The sequence below is a fragment of the Centropristis striata genome, chromosome 21 (assembly GCF_030273125.1).
Source record: "Centropristis striata isolate RG_2023a ecotype Rhode Island chromosome 21, C.striata_1.0, whole genome shotgun sequence".
NCBI lineage: Eukaryota > Metazoa > Chordata > Actinopteri > Perciformes > Serranidae > Centropristis > Centropristis striata.
This window is the reverse complement of record NC_081537.1, coordinates 5,345,148-5,369,431: the sequence shown is the minus strand read 5'-3', so window position 1 is coordinate 5,369,431 and position 24,284 is coordinate 5,345,148. Positions and strand designations below refer to the sequence as shown.

Below are 24,284 nucleotides of genomic sequence, written 5' to 3'. Positions count from 1 at the left end.
CCCTCATCATTTCCAGACGCCCCGCTAACCTACTCAGCAAGAGGTCCGGGCAAATGGAGTCTCCGGAGATGGCCTCGGAGCAAAACAGGCCTCCGACTGGAACTCAACCTCTCGTTTCACTCCACACATGTGCACAAACATACTCCCCTCTGATGCAGTCACTCCCCAGGCATTAGTATGGAAATGCAGGGTGGTACAGTATAATTGAGGTGACGAAGATGTGAGTTTACTGTGTTGTGTGTGGAAGGTCCCTTTATTGCACAAGCTGGAGCTTTTTTAATTAACTAATTTTGTGTATTTTTTGGGTCATTTTGTATAATTTTTTTTTAGTAATTTTGTGTCTTTTTTAAAGTAATTTTTTGTATTTTTTAAAATAATTTTGTGTCTTTTTTTGTAATTTTGTTTCTTTTTTAGTAATTTTGTGGGTTTTTTTTATTTATTTTGTGTCTTTTTTTATAGTAATTTTCTGTCTTTTTTTATAGTAATGTTCTGTCTTTTTTTAAAGAAATTTTGTGTATTTTTTTTAGTAATTTTGTGTCTTTTTTTTTTTTAATTTTGTGTCTTTTTTTTACTCAGCAGGAGGTCCGGGCAAATGGAGTCTCCGGAGATGGCCTCGGAGCAAAACAGGCCTCCGACTGGAACTCAACCTCTCGTTTCACACAAACTGCACACACACACACACACACACGTGTGCACAAACATACTCCCCTGTGATGCGATGACTCCCCAGGCATTAGTATGGAAAAGCAGGGTGGTACAGTATAATTGAGGTGACCAAGATGTGAGTTTACCGTGTTGTGTGTGGAAGGTCCCTTTATTGCTCCAGCTGGAGCTTTGTTTCACTTGTTTCTATGACGACGTTAACAACAACAACAACAGCACCGTTTATTATCTGCCGTGTTGTTACCGCAAGAAGTGGAAATGTTATGTAATGTCATTTTGTGTCTTTTTTTTTTTTTTTTAGATAATTTTGTGTATTTTTTGGGTCATTTTGTGTCCTTTTTTTGGGGGGGGATTTTGTGTATTTTTTGTAATTTTGTGTCTTTTTTTGTAATTTTGTGTCTTTTTTTGTGATTTTGTGTCTTTTTTTAGTAATTTTTTTAGTAATTTTGTGTCTTTTTTTTGTCATTTTGTGGTTATTTTTAGTAATTTTGTGTCTTTTTAAAAAAATAATTTTGTGTCTTTTTTTAGTAATTTTGTGTCTTTATTTTTTAGTAATTTTGTGTCTTTTTTAGTAATTTTGTCTTTTTTAGTAATTTTGTGTATGGAGCAAACAGGCCTCCGACTGGAACTCAACCTCCCGTTTCACTCCCACACACACACACACACACACACGTGTGCACACCAACATGCTCCCCTGTGATGCGATGACTCCCCAGGCATTAGTATGGAAATGCATTCTGTCATGTTGTGTGAGCGGTGGGAGGAAGCCCCAGATTAGAGCAGGGCGGTACAGTATAATTGAGGTGACGAAGTAAAGGTCTCAGTTCAGAGAAAGAGTTGTGACCGAGAATTACCCAGCGAGCCTTCGGGATATTGCTTTTTACACCTCAAGTTTTTTTCTTTCCTGTTCATTCACCAAACGCACAAAGCGGGGCTTAATCAAGGGTCCAGAGGTTGTCCGGCTTGCTTGTCTTTAATAGAAGTGAGCTGGCTGAACAACCTGCTGCCTCTCTCCTCCTCTCCAGCAGCCTGCTGGGGTCATGGGGGAGCAGGCTCCATTTCAGAGGGTCCAGACCACCAGACATGGTCCGGGAGGAAAGGAAAGGTTTGGGGGGGGGGGCCGTTTTGTTGCCTTGTTTCTTAAAATGAAGAATTGTGTCTTACTTTTTATCGGTAAATGAACTTGAGGGAAAAGGCAGCTTTGATTGAAGCGCTACGAAAAGTTCAACCAACCAGCAGAACAGAGTGGGACTTTTTAAATCATTAGTGCATGGGTTTCAAACTCGTGGCCTGTGGGCCAATTGTGGCCCTCGTGATGATATTTTTTGGCCCTCACCTTGATATGAAGGTTTAATGTGAGTAATTTTGTGTCTTTTTCTAATAATTTTGTGGGGTTTTTTAGTAATTTTGTGTATTTTTGGGGTCATTTCGTGTCTTTTTGGGTCATTTTGCGTCTTTTTTAAGTAATTTAGTTTTTTTTCTGTCATTTTCTGTCTTTTTTAGTAATTTTGAGTCTTTTTCTAATAATTGTGTGTCTTTTTTAGTCATTTTGTGTATTTTTCGGGGCATTTTGTATCTTTTTTGGTCGTTTTGTGTCTTTTTTTGTAATTTTGTGTATTTTTTGGGTCATTTTGTGTCTTTTTTGGGTCCTTTTGTGTCTTTTTTCAGTAATTTTGTGTCTTTTTTTGGTCATTTTGTGTCTTTTTTTAGTATTTTTGTTTCTGTTTCTAATAATTTTATGTCTTATTTTAGTAATTTTGTGTCTTTTTTGAGTTTGAGACCCCTGTATTAGAGGGAGGGTGCCCTCATTCTCTGCATCTTTTCACGAGCACAAGCACATTTTCTTCTTTTGAATGACAGAACAGAATTGATGACATGCTAAAATTATTATGATTAACACTTGGCACTATGGCACTCTATAATTGATGCTTTTCTGTAGTTAGTTACCCTGAGAAAGCCTGCATTAGATAATTAGAGCTAGGGTTGAACTGAATACTTGGATTAAATTAGCATTTGGCACAGATAATGTATGTTCTACTCATTTCTTAATGAATATCATCCAAGTAAAATGCAGCAGAAGCCAGCTAAACCTATTTTAGTCACCTAAACATTGAGCTGTGGGAATTGATTTGTTCTCTGTTCTCTCTTCAAAGACACCAGACTCCTTTGACAAAAACACTAATTTTACGTAGCAGAGTTTCTGGTCTAGTGCTGCTTTGATCAGTCAGTTTGTGTTAGTGTGACTTCGTGTTTTAAAGGGTTCGTTCATTGATTAGCTTCTGTGTCAGCACCTGCATGCTTCTTCAAACTGAAGCTAATACACAAACTAAGAATAAGTAGCTCATACCAACCGACTTTAATTACTCCAAGATATAATTTTAAGGATGATAGTGGCTGCTTCTCCTTTTTTCTGGTAATTTACTAAACACTGGAGCAGCAACTTTAAACCTCTGAAGGAACCCAAAATACAAGCAAAAGACCGGTTTCTATGGTAATGTAGTTTTTTATTTTTTATTTTTTTTACCATTTATACCAGGGGTCTCAAACTTAAATTACCTGGGGGCCGCTGGAGGAAGTATCAAAATGACCAAAAAAATACTAAAAAAAACACACAAAATGAAAGAAAAAAACTAAATTACTTTTAAAAAGACACAAAATGACCAAAATAGACACAAAGTGACCTAAAAAAAAGACACAAAATGACATTAAAAAAACAAAATTACTTTCAAAAGACACAAATTACTTAAAGACACAAAATGACAGAAAAAAAACTAATTTACTAAAAAAAGACACAAAGTGACAGAAAAAAAACTAAATTACTTAAAACAGACACAAAATGACCAAAAAATGACACAAAATTACCGAAGAAAGACACTAAATGACATTACATAACATTTCCACTTCTTGCGGTAACAACAACACGGCAGATAATAAACGCTCCGGTAGCAGCTGCCTTTCTTTTTGTTAACGTCGTCATAGAAACAAGTGAAACAAAGCTCCAGCTGGAGCAATAAAGGGACCTTCCACACACAACACGGTAAAGAGACATTCATATAAAACTCACATTAAACTTTCATATCAAGGTGAGGGCCACAAAATATCGTCACGAGGGCCGCAATTGGCACGCGGGCCGCAAGTTTGAGACCCATGATTTATACCCACAAAAACAGCAGAAAAAAAATAATAAATAATAAAACTACAAAACAGTTATTTGCATGTAAATTAAAAATAGTAATAGTTTTCATTGTAGAAAGAAAATTCACATTTTAAAAATGGTCTAGAAACATAAATGTCACAGTGTGAAAGCTCCTATGATGCACTTTAACTGGCATTCTCAGCTTGTCTACATATCATATGTAAATAAAGTTATTACTGTAAATTAAACATGTGTATTTTGAATAAATAGATGGACTCCAGGAGGTTAATACAGCATGGAGAAACATAGAGCTGCTGAACCGTACCTGTACAGCTGTTTACGTATAGACGACATGCTGCTGAATAGTAAATTCACTCTGCTGACTGTGTACCACTTTATCAACTGCAGAGCCTCTTCATTATGTTTCATGAGAAACGAGCTCAGCAGTTGGAAGGAACAATAGTGTAACGTGTGTGTGTGTGTGTGTGTATGATGGGCATTTATGCCAAGAAACTATACTAAAACGCCTTAACTGCGTCACCAGTGCCTGCATAAAGACTGATAAATATGCATGCGTACAGGCACGTGTATTGCGAATATGTGCGAATGTAGCGAACGCCTGTGTGCACGCTCGTCTCAATATACAAATAATTATTTACTTTATGATGACGAATTGTACACGTGTTTTAGTCAGGCGGCAAACCTCCTGGTCTGAGCAGGGAGGCAAACCAGGAAGTGCCTTAAGCTGCATTCTACCAAAAATTCAAGCAGGGGGCGCCAAGTTTGGTTGCAAAAGCATTTTTGTCCATTCATTTCAGTACAAAATGAGAAAACTTCTCACTTGATTTATTACCTCAGAATTTTTTTAGGACAATATATTCTCAATCGCTAGTAAAAAATAATCTTTAAGACAATTTGATGTTAATAGTGTAAATAATGGCCCCATTTAGAAGAAAATAGAAGATAAAGAATCGTATGATTTGGGGCGGGGCTACCTTTGATTGACAGGTCACTAACAAGGCAAGCCGTCATCAGGAGAGAAGCAGAACAATGCGTATCCACGGCAACAAGTCAATAAAGTTATATATAATGTTATATAGATATAAAAAAGGACGTTTAGTGGTTTGGTCTCATAACTTTGACCCTTTCACTGTATTTTCACTTAATGACAGTTTATTTGAACGTTTTGTTCATTAAATGTCTTGTTCAGCGTTTGGTTGGACTAACAGACACTCCAAGGAGTCGCTGCTCAGTTTTCTGAGGTCAGTAACGTACATTTTGTTTTTATTTTTTGCTAGTCAAAACTAGCATCTCAGTTAATGCTCCAGCTAATGCTAACTACGGTCACTACGTCCATTATTTATATACAGTCTATGGTTTTAGTGTAGTTCGCTGACATAAAATGCCCCTCACAGTGTGTGTGTGTGTGTGTGTGTGTGTGCGTGTGTGTGTGTGTGTCCAAGAGCCCTTGAATTCTAGCCAGTGTAGGTAATATAAAGGAGATTTTGAGGCCTGTGGACATGATCCTCTTACAAGCTACTGACAACTGTACAGATACACTTTTCTCTCTTACTCACTCACACACACACACACACACACACACACACACTGTAATAGACCCTCTAATAGCACAGCTGCTGTCCATGACAGAAAAAGAATAAAACACCCTTTTTGGATTGATATGCCCACTCTAGCCGTTATTTCAGTCTAATTAGAGGGAATGTGAAACAATTTTATCAGTTTTAGACAAATTGCTGCTGAGATATTACAATGATGAATTCTGTGAGGTAAATTGAACCTTTCATGATCCCTGTGGGAAAACGGAGCTGAACAGCAACACTAATTACAACAAAATGTATTATATAAATTACGCATTTATGGAAGATGTAGAAAATAATGAAAATGAATGCAATTTATAATGAATGAAAAAAAAAACAGAATAGAACAAGATGTCTTTTTGATGCAACTGTCATGCTTTGCCAAGATTTTGGGCTAAAACTGGTGTCTGGTGTAATAAAAAAAAAAATAATAATAATTATAATAATAATAATAATAATATTTAAAAAAAACAACCTGATTGATTCTTATTAGTGTATCAATAGTGTAAATTATCATTTCAAATATTACAAAAACATTTTTATTTTATTAATTCATTCATTCAAACAATTAATTTTTTACAATCGGTTAATTATTTTGTTTTGCATCTAATAATAACATTAAAAAAAACTATGATTCTTATTAGTATATCAATAATGTAAATTATTTCAAATATTACAAAAACATGTATTTTATTTATGTATTCATTCATTCATTTAAACAATATTTTTTTTACAGTTGGTTAATGATTTCTTTTTTTCATCTAATTATAATATTTTAAAAAACTATGATTGATTCTTATTATTATATTAATAATGTAAATTATTTCAAATATTACAAAAACATTTTTATTTCATTCATTTATTGGAACAATTATTTTTTACAATCGGTTAATGATTTCCTTTTTCATCTAATAATAACAATAATGATGACAATAATAACGTGATTTATTCCTGACAGATAAAGTGTATATATTTTCAAAACTTTATCAATCAATGTCTTCTAAACATATCACAATGAATATGAAACCACAATCAACAGAGGATTGTGTCTGAAAACAAAATTGTTCCGTCTTTATGTGCAACCATGTAATAACAATAATTTTAAAAGTCTTATTTATAATCCCTCTGTGTATATATGTATGTTAAATAAAAAAAAAACCCAGGAGTCACATGTAGGATCTCAGTAAAAGACTTGAGGAATGTATCACTGAAATGCAAATTTGAATATTATAATTTGAATACATTAAAATATTAAAATCTGTTATTCAAATCAATATCAATATTATATATAAAAAAAAAAGCATCTGTCGTTTTTGTGGCGGCAAGCTAGACTCAATAACCATCAGTAGTAGCCAATAGATGAGACAAGAGAACAAGAGAGAAAGAAGCACAAAGCAGCATAACAAGCACTGTCCTACTTCCCACAACGTCTGGCTGTGGCCCCAAAACACACTTCCTGACATCAGCAGAAAGGAAATGCCTCCAATCTATATCGGGAAATGCAGACGAGACGCTACAGGAGGTGGGATACGGGTTGGTGGAGTGTGTGGGGGTTTGATGGATTACCATTTTCCATTTTATTGGGTCCCAGAGCAGTTAAGATGAAACATAAAGGCACAGCATGATCAAGCTACGGCCTTTAAATTATCAATAAGTAGTGCGTGAGGAGGAAGATGACAGGATACGGTATAGTGGTTACAATGTAACAATTTCATCCAAAGTGACGTACGTTTGATACTTCATATAACACAAGTAGTTAGAAGACAACACATGAGGAAGTGCCATAAAAGGGCTGTTTCCACTACCAGGCAATACCCGGAATGAGGCGGGTTTCACTCACCAAAACGCCCTAAATTGAATACGAGCCGTCTGGAGCGGGCTTTTGTCGTTTTTTTTTAGTCCCTGTCGAAGAGCAGAGTCTATTTTATCCCCTGAAAAAAGCCTGGTTACTGATTGGATAGATCGCTAAGCAGGATGTGACGTAGTACTCGACGCCACAACAACACGCGCCATTTGTAAAAGCCGGCAAAGCAATGTTGCCAACTTAGCGACTTTGTTGTTATAATTAGCAACTTTTCGGCTCTTCTTAACGAGCTGCGGGGGCCAGCGGCTCGTTAAGAAGAGTAAGGAGGAGTCGAAGCGGCACATTCCTCCTGCAGCAGTCTCTCCCAGCTGCAGTCACAGAGCCGGAGGGGATGTTAACACCTTAGCGTCCAGTCTGCAAATAGCTAATAGGCTAACGGTTAGCTCTGTAGCAGTACAGTGTGTATGTGCTGCTGCTGCAGGAGGTGTTCATTTAGCATCTCTGTTTGTTTACAACAAGCATCGGACACTCTGTGCACAGTTAGCGATGCCGGTTAATTCACGACCACTATGTTTATGATCAGCGGAGACAATGTGCATAATTAGCCATGCTGGTTTCTTCATGATCAGCTGCTAGCGACAGCGGCCACAGTTGCGTCCCCGTGTTTAATCCGTCGCGACGATCTAACTAGCAGTTTCCGGCAATCCGGAAAATCCGGCATGTTTACAGAGATGTTTTCGATGTTCATTAATGTGCACTGTCCCTATCCAAAAATAAAGCATTATTATTATTATTATTAAGTTTGAGTCATTTTCAAATTATTTCCTATACGTTAACATGACTATCCATTGAAAAACTAAATGTGGGATTCTGAAAAAACTGCAAGCCCTTTAAGGATGAGTCACGCTGGGTTCAGATAGAAGCCTTTATCAGAACCAGAAGCCTTTGTCATTGCACAGGGTAGTACAACGAAATTAGCAATCAACCCGTCCAAAACGTATAAAAACACACAAACAATATGACAGAGGTGAACAGGACAGGAAGACCGAGATGAAGAGAAAGAAATACAGCACAATGTGAGGGGAGGAAATGAGGAAAAAATAATGGAAAAAAACCTCATATATATATATATGTATGCGTATCTGTATGTGTGGAAGCCTGTCCAGTGCCTAATCAGTCCAAAAGCGAAAACATGCCAGTTGCTATGGAGACAACCTTATCTGAAGGGTACATGCCAGAGGTATCCAACTATTAAGACTCTCACACTTAGGAGGTGTATTGCAAATGTGACATGCAATTGTTGAATTGGGACACGCAACATATTCTATTAATGAGGTCTGAAAAACAAGCAGGCAGCTCCCTGCAGCAGAGGGGGGGGGGGGGGCTCTGCAGACTTGTTGGGCATGTTGTCCGCTCACTAAACAGAATCTTGAACACGAACAGTTCAGATCATACAAACTCAGTTGATACGACGAATTTTGGACAAATAATGAAGCAGACAACAACTACAACAGCTCTCTGTCTGTGCATTTACATATATTTTTTATATTTTACGTTACTTTTGATCTAAGTCCTTTGCTATCAGTTTAAAGGTCCATTCTGACCTCCTGAGTGTGTAACCGTCAGCTTCAAGACAGAGACTCCTTGGAAAGTAACAACTTGATACTTTGAGATTTGTCAGAAAAGACACAAAATTACTCAAAAAAGAATCAAATTGACCACAAAATGACCACAAAAAGACAGAAAATGACAAAAAAAAAGACAGAAAATGACCAAAAATGACAACATGACCAAAAAAAGGAAACAAAATGACCAAAAAATACACAAATTGACCACAAAATGATCAAAAAAAGGAAACAAAATGACCAAAAAATACACAAATTGACCACAAAATGATAAAAAAAAGGCACAAAAATTACCAAAAAGACACAAAATGACAAAAAAAGAGACATTAAATGACCAAAAAGACTAAAACACATGAACACTGACTTCCAAAAAGATATGGCGACCCCCAGAAATCATCTTGCGACCCCAATTGGGGTCGGAACCCCAAGGTTGAGAATAGCTGCTTTAGAATACCTCCACTAATAAAACTAAGCAAGTACACTAAGCATGTATCCAACTGAGTCGAGTTGTGCTTTGGGGGCCTTGTATAGGTTATTTATTTTGGGTTCAGTGAGAGTGAATAGTAACATAATTCTATATTTTTCTATATCTAAACATCATAATACACCTATGGCTGTTTTGGGCCCCCAAGCATTTTTCTCCCTTGTCTAATGGTGAATTCGGCCCCCAGTGTGATCCCCTGAAGCGGGGTGTGTTTCACTGGTGTTTCTGACCGTGATGTCATGACTTGGGTGTGATGCAACTATGTCCTGACAGCTGTACTGCTCAGAGCCTGAGGGACAACAGAGCAGAGTGTGAAGTTGTTTGAATAAGTGGTTCTCGTTTTTGTTGCAAGCAGCAATAACACTGGCCAGGTATTTGGCCTGTTCCTAACATGAATACTGTAAGTACAACCAGGCGGCAACCTCCTGGTCTGAGCAGGGAGGCAAACCAGGAAGTGCCTTAAGCTGCATTCTACCAAAAATTCCAGCAGGGGACGCTAAGTTTGGCTGCAAAAACATTTTTGTCCATTCATTTCAATGCAAAATGAGAAAACTTCTCACTTGTTTTATTACCTCAGAATGTTTTTCAGGACAACACTATGGTCTCAATCACTAGTAAAACATCTTCTTCAAGACAATCTGATGTTAATAGTGTAAATAATGGCCCCATTTAGAAGAAAATAGAAGATAAAGAATCGTATGATTTGGGGCGGGGCTACCTTTGATTGACAGGTCACTAACAAGGAGAGCCGTCATCAGGAGAGAAGCAGAACAATGCGTATCCATGGCAACGTGTCAATAAAGTTATATATAACGTTATATAGATATAAAAAAGGACGTTTAGCGGTTTGGTCTCATAATTTTGACCCTTTCACTGTATTTTCACTTTGAACGTTTTGTTAATAAAATGTCTTGTTCAGCGTTTGGTTGGACTAACAGACACTCCAAGGAGTCGCTGCTCAGTTTTCTGAGGTCAGTAATGTACATTTTGTTTTCGTTTTTTGCTAGCCAAAGCTAACATCCCAGTTAATGCTCCAGTTAATGCTAACATGAATAAGCAGCAGCTTCTCTCTGTGTAACGCCAAATGCTCAAACGGGCAGTCCACAATCCAATGGGTGACGCATAATGACGTGTTAACTATTTGTAGAACACAGTGGTATTGACAAACCGCCCATTTTGTTGTTTACATTGGAGATCTTGTTGTTAATGACAGTGTCCGTATTAGTCAGAGAGGATTTCATCGGCTTGGTCATCACCCCTCAGAGTGATGTCATCACACTCATCATTTCCCTGTCTGAAGTCTTTCTCATGCATATGTATTTTTTTTTTTTATAGATCCAGTTAAGCATATGTTAACTGTGTTCCCTGAGTTCATGCTGTCTATAACGGCAGTAATGATACCAAGTGACTGGTTATGATCATCATCTCTCAGTTCACCCACAGGTATGTTAATTGAATGCCATAAGACATTTGTGTGAGCTCATCACTGCCGGGGAAGTCAAGTGAACGTATGAATTGCTTAAATGTGAGGTTATTGAATTTCCCACAGAACAATGGTGCAGTAACAGAGCCCGCACATAACATAAAGCAATTCAAAATATTGATGAAACAGTATTCATCAAAATAAGAAAACATGGTATAATTATATGTAGGTGTTATATTTCTAAAGATATATGATATGTGTTATTATAATGTATATGCTGTAGAATGAATGTATATACAATATGATATGTATTATGTGTTAGTAGATTGTGTAATGATGTATTATACATATATGATATGTAGAAATGTGTGTAATATGGATTAGTATGTGAATAATTAATATAATGAAGATTGAATGAAGCACAGTTAAGAAGTGTAAACGCTCACTCTGTTTTTGTTTTGTCAGGTGAAAGCATATCGCTCACTTATTTATTTTTAGTTTTTCATTTTTATAACAACGTTTCTCACTGGATGAGTTTCAGGAGGACCGATTATACTGGAGCACCAACTAGCGTTGATGAGTTGAGACAACAACAAACCACAGTGAACATGAAGGAAGAAGCTGATGAGACCTTTGGTTGGCCCCGTGGATGATGGGACATTCAGTTACTAAAAACCAACGGATGGAAGCGTCCATAAGAGCATGGTTGTGTTGCTAGGCAACAAGGAATTCACATATCACCGCAGCACATCCAGCCTCAAGTATCACCTCAATGCTAAACATATAGCAGCTAGCGGCTAGTGTGGTAGCTAGCGTGGATTGTGTTTTACTTAAAAAACCAAAGTATTCTAGTTTACAGACGGTCTACCTACCTATAGGCTACCTGGATTTATGAAATGTACTATATTTATAAATATGCTATTGCTACACTTAATGGCAAAAATTGCACTGGTCTGTTGGACTTGAACACAAATAAACAATATTTTTGTTGCTTAAGCTTATGTATTCTGTCATTATTCAATGGTATACTAAAAATCCATGTGAAAAAAACTACTTCTCACTGTTCTCAGGTCAAATATTTATATGCGATTAAAATGCGATTAATTTCGATTAATTAATTATAAAGCCTTGAATTAATTAGATATTTTTTTTAATCGAGTCCTTAATCGTTTCTTAATTTATAATGTTTATGTTTTGTGTTTTCAACTGTATATTTGATACTGTTGGACCCCAGGAAGAATAGCCGCAGCTAATGGGGATCTTAATAATAAACTCAAACTGAGAAAAATCTGTTATCTAGATTCTAAACCTAAATACAAACTAACTGGTAAACTTTGGTTTATTGGTCAGCAGCGACTACAGTGAAGCTTTGCTAGTTGCCAACTTTGTCCATGTGTGGCCTCCAATAATAGAAGCTCAGAGACAGGCCGCGCTCAGCAGATGACAATCTGCTCTTCCTGTCAATTCTCTCCAAACTACACATCTCAAGACTGTGACTGGACCCAATGTAAATGTGTACTCTGTGTTCTGTCAGCCTGTCACAGTGTCAGCCCTCACACAGACTTATATGGCTGTCTCTGTTGTCAGCAGTTTCTGTCAGCTAACCCTAATTAAATGGTAGAAAATGAATAAAAACTTTATACAGCAGATAATGTCATTCAGTTCAAGAAAAGTCCGCGAATAAGCTGATTTACCCTTGAAAACTGGTAAAAATGTTCTCATTGACAGAACATGAAATAGATGTTGAACTTAGTTGTACAGTGAGCAGAGAAAGAACCACTATAACTCAGGTAACCTCCGGAAATACAGTTTGAAGTACTGATATTTAACATTTACCCATTCACCCACACCTAACACAATGCTCTGCACTTTATATATTTATATAATTACAGTATTGTTTTAATTAAATTGATGGTACAGTGAATGAAAGACATGAATATACTAAGTGCTGAGAGAATGAGAATGTATCTTTTCTATTTACTATTTATTGAGATGAGATGATAAGAATGTATCTTGTTATTTACTATTTATTATGCTATTTTTATATGAGTCCAGTACCTGAGTGCATTGAATTCCGTTGTATTTCTGTGCAATGACAAATAAAAGTCTTATCTAATCTGATCTAATTTAAATGACCAAAACAGACCTTTCTCCACACAACATTAGAGGGAAACTCTAAAACATGTGTCAGCTTTAATTAAAAGTCCCAGCCAACATAAAGTCTTTCTATCAATACCTATTCACATCTATACTGCTCTACAAAGCCTGACTGCAGTAACTTCATTTTTGGACGAACTTGATTTATTAAAAAATGAACTCCTTGATGTCTGTTTTATCTTGTGACAAAGTTTTAGATTTCAATTTTGCTTTATTTTAGAGAAATAATGACATAAAAAAATGCACTAAGTACAATATATATATATAAATATATATATATATATATATATTATATATAATATATATATATATATATTATATATAATATATATTATATTATATATTTATTATATACACACACATATATATATATATATATATATATACATACACACACACACACACACCACTATCTATAATTATAAGTTTATTTGCTAGGGAAATTATTATCTAGGTAGTGATTTAGTAAAAAAGTGGGATAAAATTATATTATACTAATATATGTTATAATATATATGTTATTATATTAAGACCATAATAAGTCTAAAATACACAAACTTCTAACAAAATCAATTTGAAAAAGTTTACTCACTGAAAATAAAATATAAAAGCTGAAAGAAGACAACAAGATTACTATTAGATCCTTTTACAGCAAAACCTGAGCGCAGTAACTACGTTCTACATGGGGTCAAAGGTCAAATAAATCGTCATGATTTTTTAGCATAAAAATTACATCATCAGTACATATAATAAGTGTCATATCATTCTTATCATTTTAATTTAGTTTTCTATATGCTTCCATTCCACCTTCCTCCATCTGTCCTTATTTGTAAATGTATCTTTCTATTCATCTTTCCTTTGTAATTCTCTAGAATATTTATTTATCACCTTGTACATGTTTATTTCTCCCCATCTTTCTTTTCATGTCTTTCCTTATTTACATTTCCTTTTTGTGCTCTGTTAATTTAACCCTTCTGACCTGCCTCAGTGTCTAGATATCCTGACAGAGCACAAAAAAGAAAATATAAAGAAGGAAAGACATGAAAAGAAAGATGGGGAGAAATAAACATGTACAAGGTGAAAATAAAAATACTAGAGAATTACAAGGGAAAGATGAATAGAAAGATACATTTACAAGTAAGAAGGACCAGGAGGAAAAAACAGGTTTATAAAACAAACTTCAATGAGAAACACAAATCCAAAACAAGGATACAACACTGAATCAACATTATCAGAGAAGATTAATTTAAATGTATAATCATTTTTTGATAAAAGCACTGCCAAAATTTGTCTTACACCAAAAGAAAAACAGCATTTGTCTCTATGATAGAAACTCAAATTCACCTTTTTTGGAAGACACTCAAAATGATGTTTCTATAAAACAGATAAAACAGATAAAGCAGATAAAGCCGAGGTATTTACTTTCTCTTCCCCTCTCTCCGTCCTGATGCCTTTCATTAGTTCCTTCCCTTTCTTGTTTCCATCTGTCTTTGCTTGTTAAACTCTTCTGAATCCATGAAAACTACAAGTTAACCACACATTTAGTTACTCCAGTTTCTCTTCTTACGTACCTTTGTTTCTACTTGCACAGTCTCCTGGTCTGAACCAGAGCTGAGCAATGATCACACACCTGAGGGCTAATCACGGGTCGTACCATGTGTATCCAGAGCGGGGGGTTTCTTCCATTTTCAGCTAGAATTGGTACAAAGTGGCACTTTATGATGATGGATATTATTTTTTAAATTATAATATGTTTGGTTTAGACCTGCCATTAACCCATTTAGGCCTAAAACGGCTGTAAAACCTCTGGGCGATTTTAAAATCAGCCCCTAAAACCTGAAGTTTTCTGTAAATTCAACAGAAGTGTCAACTCTTCCGACTAAATAATATATTTTTTAGCCTCTGTAGCAGATAGAAATGAAATTCAAAAAGTATTTGAGAGCTTACAGCCGTTATATCTGAGCTCCCTCCGCTATAGTTGTCTTCCACCATGATTTCAGATTTATAAGTTCTGGAAAAGTCCCATGATGCATTGCGACACTCCCTCGTGTATTCGTATATTCATTTTGTGTCTTTTTTTGTAATTTTGTGTCTTTTTGGTCATTTTGCGTCTTTTTTTAGTAATTTTTTGTCTTTTTTGGGTCATTTTGTGTCTGTTGGGTCACTTTTTTTAGTCTAAAAACAGTTTACACAAAACAGTTTAAACACAAAAAACTTCACCAAAAGTGTAACATATGACATTTATTGATCATTTCACTCAAAAATTATGTAACAAAGGATGGCTATTGGCATAGTAATAACACTGTGTGTAAATTATGTAATTTAAGAGAAATAAATGACTTAGGAGATTTTTTGAACATGCCTTTGTGACTTAAGCAAGATATGGTAACACTTTATTTTGAAGGTGTCTACATAAGAGTCACACAAGCCTGTCATAAACATGACATGACAAGTATCATGAGCATTAATGTTACTTCAAAGTGTCCTTAATGACAAGTCATGTTTATGACAAGCTCACGTCACTCTTATGTAGACACCTTCAAAATAAAATGTTACCATATCTTGCTTAAGTCACAAAGGCATGTTCAAAAAGTTGCCTAAGTCACATTTTATTTTGACTTAGGCATAATAAATCCCCTTAAGTCACACACTTGACATAGGCCATTATCTTAAAGGGGTAAAATCACATGATCTGATCAACTGAGGATGAAGGTGATTTTACCATAGGTGGCAATGAGGAGATGATTTAGACAAAAAAAAACAATTTTGACAAAAAATGACTTAGGCGATTATTTTAACAGTGTGACCATATGTACCTGTTTTAGGCTAAATATTGGCAATGAGTGTTAGTGTTTAAAGTTACTTTAGTATGAATTTATGTACATCATGTAATACACCTACACAAACGTTTTTCCTTTTATTATTTATATAATATATCACGTGTGTTTATATCACTACATTGATATTAGGCTACTCTATTGCATATATTTAGAGATTTATTGGACAGAAATTAAGCTGATTTTTGTCTATTATTAGGTTTTGGCCTTGTTTATGTCTGTAAAACGGTTGAAAAATATTAATGTTGATTAAATGACTCTCTTTTTTAGGGATTTTGAGATGCTGATTTGAGGCAAAAAAAACAACAATTATTGACAAAAAATGACTGAGGCGATTATTTTAACTGTGACGATTTGTAATTAATTGGATGGTTGTTTTTGCTGTGGATGTCCCAAGCCTTTTTTCCTGTTTTTGCACAGTTTTTGTTGTGTAAATAAAAGCACCTTAATCTGCTTTCAACTCCCGCCAATGTATTTGTCCTCAAACAGTGACCCGGCCTGTTTAATATGTGACACGACACAAAATGCAGTAATTTTGGCAGACAGTGACAAAAAATACTTTCACCGATGCAGGAATTCCATATGGCTTCTCTGACTTCCGGGGAATATAAAAGTATTTCTTTCCGTGCTGACAGTCTGGTCTCTGCCACTTGCCAAACAAATCCATATTTATATTATTTTACAGAACCAGCCAAATCCAATTTTAAACCACTGAAACGAGTATGCTCCTCTAAAACCCTGTGATGGATCTGGTTGGCCACAGCCTCTTACTGACCTGAATCCTATTTAGCACAGCAGCGGCCTATTTCATCCTCATACTCGGGAGTCTGGCAGCCAGCCCCCGCCCCGCCAACCTCCCATAAAGCCAAAAAGAGACACACTCTGTAAATAAACAGTTCATTTTCATATAATATCCAAAACGCTCCCATTAATATTCATTGAAGGGCACAAGCAATCCTGGAGCCCAACCATGCAGAAAGAGAGAGGGAGGGCAGTGACAGGGAGCAGGACAGGTACAGGACAGGCTCAGATAGAGAGAAGAAGAGGAAAAAAGACAGAAGAAGAAGAAGAAGAAGAAGAAAGACAGATTGGAAAAGACACAGAGACAAAAGTGAGAGTGGTGACGTGGGTCCATAAATGAAACTTGACCTTGCCAACAGCTGTGCTTACTGACTTATGAGACAATTATCTCTCACCAAGCTCCTATTGGTGCCTCTCTTTAATAACCCCAGCTGTGTGCCTGTGTGTGTGTGTGTGTGTGTGTGTGTGTGTGTGTGTGCCAGGGCATATTTGCCTCTGTGTCACAAAGTGAAAGATCTGGGCCCTGAAGACTGAATCAAACCAAACCAATTGGTTTCCTATCTAAAATGGAGAGAACAATATGCTGCCCCAGTGCTCCTCTGGAGGCACCAGACTCTCAGTTGTAAGAGCACGGGGCTTTCAAAGCCTCCAACGCTCACCCGGGTTCTTTTTCCTAGACTTGGTCTTACAAAACACTCAGAACAAATGAATAAAGTTAACCATTTTTTGAAAGAATAATAGCCAAATGCAATGCTCAGCGCTAGACTCTGCAATGTGATCTCGATGGCACCACAAGACAGAGTGATTACAAACTTCCTTAATTTTACAGATATTCTTCTTGGGTTTGGCTAACCCCGTCAATTGGGTGGGCTTTTAATGCAATTGGTAAATTTTTGTGTCTCACAGGAATCCGTGAAATTGCCACGGATTCGCTTAACTCAAAATCTGTGGAATAGCCACGGAATCACTCAAATTTCGGTGAAACTGACACGGATTTAGCTACAATGCAAGTTAATGACAGTCATATCCCGTAGCTATTGGTGTTCCAAGTCACGTGACTTTCAAGGTCCCGGCGGTCAGAACAAAAAACATGGCTGACAGTTCTCTCATTTTTAGTGAAAAAATCAATATTTTGACTTAGTTTCTGCATAAAAATGGATTTTGATCACATTTCTAGCGAGAAATATTTGTTTTATTTTCTAAATATCCACTCAGTGAATGTACATAATCACTATGTATGTTGGAATAGCCACGGGATATGACTGTCATTAACTTGCATTGTAGCGAAATCCGTGTCAGTTTCACCGAAATTTGAGTGATTCCGTGGCTATTCCACGGATTTTGAGTTAAGCAAATCCGTGGCTATTTCACGGATTCTTGTGAGACCATGTTGTGCTTTTCGGTTGCCACCCTTAACCCTGCATCTGGGGATTTGACATCTCCTTGACCTTTCAAAATGTATGTGTGTGTGTGTGTGTGTGTGTGTGTGTGTGTGTGTGTGTTTGTTGTTTGCTGAGGCCTTCACATCCTGTCTCCCCTCCGTATTCTGCTTCTGCTGCTTATTCATGCCTTTCCTGAACTTAAGTAACCCGGTCATAATTTAGAAACTCAGCCAATCCGAATATATTCTTTATTCCTACACAGTCAAACTGGGACATTTTACCACAAGAAAACACAGACGTACATATTACATAACAATGGGAGTCATGGGTGAGACAAGAGTCACTAATATTCTGCCAGGATCTTTGGTAAACTAGTTAAGAGATCACATCTACTGTAGGGAAAAATCAATGAGTAAATTGAATCTCAGCTTTGGAGCCATGACTGTCTCCCTTTTTTTTTTTTTTTTTACTTTCACTCAATATAACTCATGTTTTCGCTGTCTGGTTGGCCAGGGAGCAGACCATATCTGGACTGTGGAGGAGTGAGAGGGATCTGATCACTGACTACACGCCTCTTTAAGTTTACAAGATTAAAGTGGCAAATCTATGAGAAAATAATGCGCAGATTTATGAGATTTAAAGTGGTGAATCTGGGAGAAAAAAGTTGCTTTTTTTCACTTTTTTCTCGTAAATCTGTGACTTTTTTCGCATAGATTTACCACTTTAAATCTCTTAAATCTGCGACTTTTTTTCTTGTAGATTTGCCACTTTAATCTAGTAAATTTGCAAAATATTTCTCGAAATATTACATGGGGACCCAGTTTTGGATCTCCGTTGAAGTTACCAAAAATAGTTCTTCGCCCGAAAAAGGGTTAAACATACAGTTCGTATTATACAATTTGTAATAATGTGCAGATTTATGAGATTTAAAGTGGTGAATCTGTGAGAAAAAAGTTGCTTTTTTCCACTTTTTTTTCTCATAAATCTGTGCCTTTTTTTGCGTAGATTCACCACTTTAAATCTATTAAATCTGCGAGTTTTTTTCTTATAAATTTGCCACTTTAATCTAGTAAATTTGCAACTTTTCCCCAAAATATTACACCCCGGTTTGTATTTTTATTTCTATTCATACATAATATGTCCTAACTGATTGGTCAGATATCATGGTGTCACTGTCTGTGACGTAGCCTGATTTTTGCTGATTAGCTGGAATAAATCCATGTGGTTCTACGGACCCAGTTTTGGATCTCCGCTGAAGTTACCAAATATAGTTCTTCGCCCCATAAAGGGTTAAACATACAGTTCGTATAATACAATTTGTATGCTGGTTGCAGAACCCTGGGAGAGACGGTTCTGAAACTTATTTCCAGGACGAGACAGCTTAAAGAGTGGTGCGTTGGCTTTGACTGACAGGTCTCTGAGAGAGGGCCCGTCTCTCTAGCTGCCTTAGTTTGCTGGCTCCAAAACAAACACCAACAATATGGCAGCAGCTGTAAACCTAAATCCAGGCTTCAACACGTCTCCTCAGAGACCTGTGGGTGATGCTACAGACGCTAAATCTGTTTTTCTACACATCCCCAAACCTCACTAACAATATATTTTTAGGCAAACAGAGGGATGCAGGCATGAACGCAGCCTGATAATCTTTATTTTAAATGTTAAAATGTGCAATGTTGCAATTCTGATATCACAATAACTTTATTAATTGTCTTCTTAGTTCAAATGGTGTCACTGAAAATCAGCCAAGATCACACCTGAAGACAAACTGCAGCTTTAATTCTGCGATTCTGACAAGAACATACGGGTGGGCGATATGGCCCTAAAAGATTATCATGATATTTCATTATTATATTTGGTATTTTTGTGATAACGATGTTCTTGACGATATTAAAAAAATACTGAAAAATATATAGAAAATTATTTTTTAGTCTGTATAAATAAACAAAAATCGTAAAACAAAATAAAAACCAATCATAAATCTAAATGTAGTGTAAATTGCAAATCTCAACAGTTGCCAAATACATTTTTTTTTTACTCTTTACTCTTGAATCTCCACCGTGTTCTGGGTCTAGCTTCTTTTAAATCCCTACTGAAAACTTTCTTTTATCACAAAGCCTTTTTAACTACTTAATCTCTTGCCACTTTCTATGTTTTGACATTTGTAATTCCAACTTGTCTGCATTGCACTTTACTTTGCTTTGTTGTTTTATTGTAATTTTTTATCTGTCATCCACTGTGTTTTTATCTCTTGTCTGTAAAGCACTTTGTAACTTTGTTAAGAAAAGTGCTATTCAAATCAAGTTTATTAATATTATAAATTCAGTGCGTGTGTGTGTGAATGTGCGCGCATGTCTCTGAGGACGGAGAGGTGGGTCGGGGTTTTTACTGACTGACGGGTGACAGACACTCTACTGAAAAGAAATAACTTTATATTATGAACTGTGTAGATATACTAAGAGGCTGGCCTCATTTGCAGTGACATTTCTGAGCAACACATTGAGAACACACAGACCTGAGTTCATGAGAGATAATATAGTTTTTTGTAATACTGTGCATAAACATAATACCAAGAAGGCAGACAAGGGTGATATTGTGCAAGCTCATCCAAGACCTAATTCTCTGAAAAGAACAGAGCTTTATAGAGCCAGTAAAATATGGAATGAATTACCACTTGATATCCGTCAAGAAAAAAAGCAAAATATCCTTCAAAAAGAAATTAAAGGTGTACCTGGTCAGTGGTTAATGTTAGGTGTTGGGTTTGTTTTATTTTTGGGGGATTTATTTTTATTTTTTTCGGTTATTTTGGTTGAAAGGACGCTACTTTTTATAGAAGCGATGTTTGCCTGGATTTATGATGTCCAGGATTACAATTTTTTTTGTAGTTTATTTGTTTTATGATCAAATGCACTATGTGCTGCACTTTTGTAATGTATTTTGTAATGTATTTTTACTGTTAAAGTCAACCTGGTCTCACAGAAATCCGTGAAATAGCCACGGATTTTCCTTAACTCAAAATCTGTGGAATAGCCACGGAATCACTCAAATTTCCGTGAAACTGACATGGATTCCGCTACAATGCAAGTTAATGACAGTCATATCCCGTGGCTATTCCAACATACAAAGTGATTATGTACATTCACTGAGTGAATATTTAGAAAATAAAACATATATTTCTCGCTACAAATGTGATCAAAATCCATTTTTATGCAGAAACTAAGTCAAAATATTGATTTTTCACTAAAAATGAGAGAACTGTCCGCCATGTTTTTTGTTCTGACCGCTGGGACCTTGAAAGTCACGTGACTTGGAACAAACCAATAGGAACAAATATCCATGGAATAGCCACGGGATATGACTGTCATTAACTTGCATTGTAGCGAAATCCGTGTCAGTTTCATGGAAATTTGAGTGAATCCGTGGCTATTCCACAAATTTCTGTGAGACCAGGTTGCCAGGATTACAATTTTTTTTGTAGTTTATTTGTTTTCTGATCAAATGCACTATGTGCTGCACTTTTGTAATGTATTTTGTAATGTATTTTTACTGTTAAAGTTGTTGTAGGACTGTTGAGTATTACTTGTTGGAATGTGGACCCCAGGAAGACTAGCGAACTGCCATGGCATAAGCTAATGGGGATCCTTTAATAAAACATAAAAACATACTTTCGGTAGCTTGAAATGTGACGTTGTGCTGCACATGAGACTCTGGAGCCGCCACAGTCTAGGTCAGACGTGGGCATTAGGCGGCCCGGGGGCCACATCTGGCCCGTTGGCTGTCCCTGACCGGCCCGCATGAGGTTACCCCGAAATTAGAAATCGATACAGCCGCAGTGCTTTTATTTTGAAGGCGATTTACGTATGTGCGTGCATGCATAAGCACCTGCACAGATTTATCTTGATAAAAACACTTTGCTTTATATTGTTCTTGTGGTTTGAATGTATGTTGTCTTTGAAATAAATTGGTTTTTACATTTTTTACTGCTATATTTGACTTACTCCATTAACATAGTCTTTTCATAACATGTATTCTTACCACTAACAGCTCTAAAACCAGATAATTTACTACATTTTATTAAGTGATGAAATTCATATTTCTGTATAGTGTATAGAGTATATCTGAATATAATAATAATAATAATACATTTAATTTATATAGTGCTCTCTAGACACTCAAAGATGCTTAACAGGCAATAGACATATACATAAACATACATACAACAAACTTCGGATGGTCAGGCCCTCCGCAACCTTTTCAGTATCTCATGTGGCCCCTTGGGGAAATTAATTGCCCACCCCTGGTCTAGGTCATTAATGGGAAATCCTTACGCCACTATGTCAAGAAGTAGGAATGTTCCCAATATCATGATATGCATTTTTTTTACCCATAAAAACATATCCCGGCATAATCATGAACGATACGATAAGGAACATCTCTACAAGAACACTTTGTCCACTTCCTCCACTCTGTCCCACTTCTCATCTGTAAAACTTTGTCGCTATTTTTTCTCCTGTGAGTGCCAAAAAAAGAAAGAAAAAAGAAATACATTATTTGGTTTGTTGCTGAGCTAGAGAACGGAGCGGTAAGCAGAGAAAGGGAAGCACTCATCAATAATTGAAGGGGAGTTAAGAAGGTGAGTACCTCTGTCCTCTGTGACCTCCGTTCAGCTGAAAGCCATAAAACCTTGTATAGCTTAGCCAGTGACTAGACATTGTACTTACCACAGTGTGTAACAGTCCTGTCTTAGCACAGACAGAGAGAGCCTTGAACAGCTCCTAACAGTCTACTGCAGCGGCCTCACAGTTCACCACACTTAGTCATTCAGGCATTATTTATCACAGAACAGGGACAAGTCAAGTGCAACTTTAAACAAACTCTAGATCACTCCGGCTGCATGCTCAGAAACTATTTTTTGTTTGGCTGTTCACATTATTTTTTAAATGTGGCCGATATCAGACTCCGCCCCTAGAGTGATGTCAAAGTGACAGTTCAGACTGAGGCTACATTTACATGATGACGGTCTTTTTTGGTCTTTTTTGGTCATTTTGTGTCTTTTTTGGTCATTTTGTGTCTTTTTTTAAGTAATTTAGTTTTTTCTTCTTTCGTTTTGTGTCTTTTGCGTCTTTTTTGGTCATTTTGTGACCTTTTTTGGGGTCATTTTGTGTCTGTTTTTTTTGTAATTTTGTGTCTTTATAGGTAATTTTTTGTCTTTTTTAAGTAATTTAGTTTTTTTTCTGTCATTTTGTGTCTTTTTTTGGTCATTTTGTATCTTTTTTGGTCATTTTGTGTCTTTTTGAAAAGTAATTTAGTTTTTTCTTCTTTCGTTTTGTGTCTTTTTGTAGTAATTTTGTGTCTTTTTTGGTCATTTTGTGTCCTTTTTTGAGGTCATTTTGTGTCTTTTTTTTAGTAATTTTGTCAGTTCAGTTTGAGACCCCTATTCTAAAGGAATTTAAAGACACTTATTTTATTTGTATTTGGATGGTGACGTATGTAATACACTAAAAAGATACAAATTGTGACAAAAAAGACAAAATTATGCCGAAAAGGACACAAATTATAACTAAGAAAATACAAATTATGACAAAAAAGACAAAATTATAACAAAAAAGATACAAAGTTTATTCCCTGTACTGGAGCATGTATGTGACGTAAACGCGTACGCGATGTGAGCAGATCTGAGCAGAGTTTTAAGTCTTGTCAGTGTAGACGGACAGGCTACAGCGGAGCAGATTCAACTTTTCCACTTTGGAAGGTGGTTTCAGATTTTTACGTTTTTAAGCCCCAAAAACACCATCCCCTTCTAAACGAAAGGCACTTCCGATAAAATATTTTGTCGTTTTTACCTGCAAGCGTCCTCGTGTAAACGGGGCCTGAGGTCACATTGGAAAACAGCAGACCTGTATCCCATTTAGGACCACGTATGAAAATGGCCCAGATCTGATTTGCAAAAATAATGGATTCCATGTGATTTATGCTGTTCACACAAAACCTGATCTAAATCTCAAATGAGCAAAAAAAAAAAAGGGGCCACTTTTGCCTGCAGTCTGAATATAGCCTTGGCCTGCTTTGAAGCAACACATACAAACTAATGATATACATAACATATACATGAGCAATACAGAGTAAAAGTAGTTAAACAGGCTCAATAATTGGTTACCGATAACGACAGCACAAGTGAGATGTTGTTAATAAAATTCATAACATGATAACAATGAAGGCTCACAGATGCTCCAGCTTTGCATGGACTCTTATGTAACTGCACTCATGAATACATTTTCAGAAGTTGCCTCTAAATGGCTCCCAGTACACACACACACACACACACACACACACACACACACACACACACAGCTCTGTGTGACTGTGACTGCACTGAA

The 24,284-nt window shown here is 36.3% G+C and overlaps 1 protein-coding gene across 2 annotated transcripts in view; it reads right to left on the bottom strand.

The window, feature by feature from the left end:
• The window catches only part of ca10a (carbonic anhydrase Xa), a 357,338-nt gene that overhangs the window by 312,085 nt on the left and 20,969 nt on the right, over window positions 1-24,284 (bottom strand). The window lies entirely within an intron of this gene.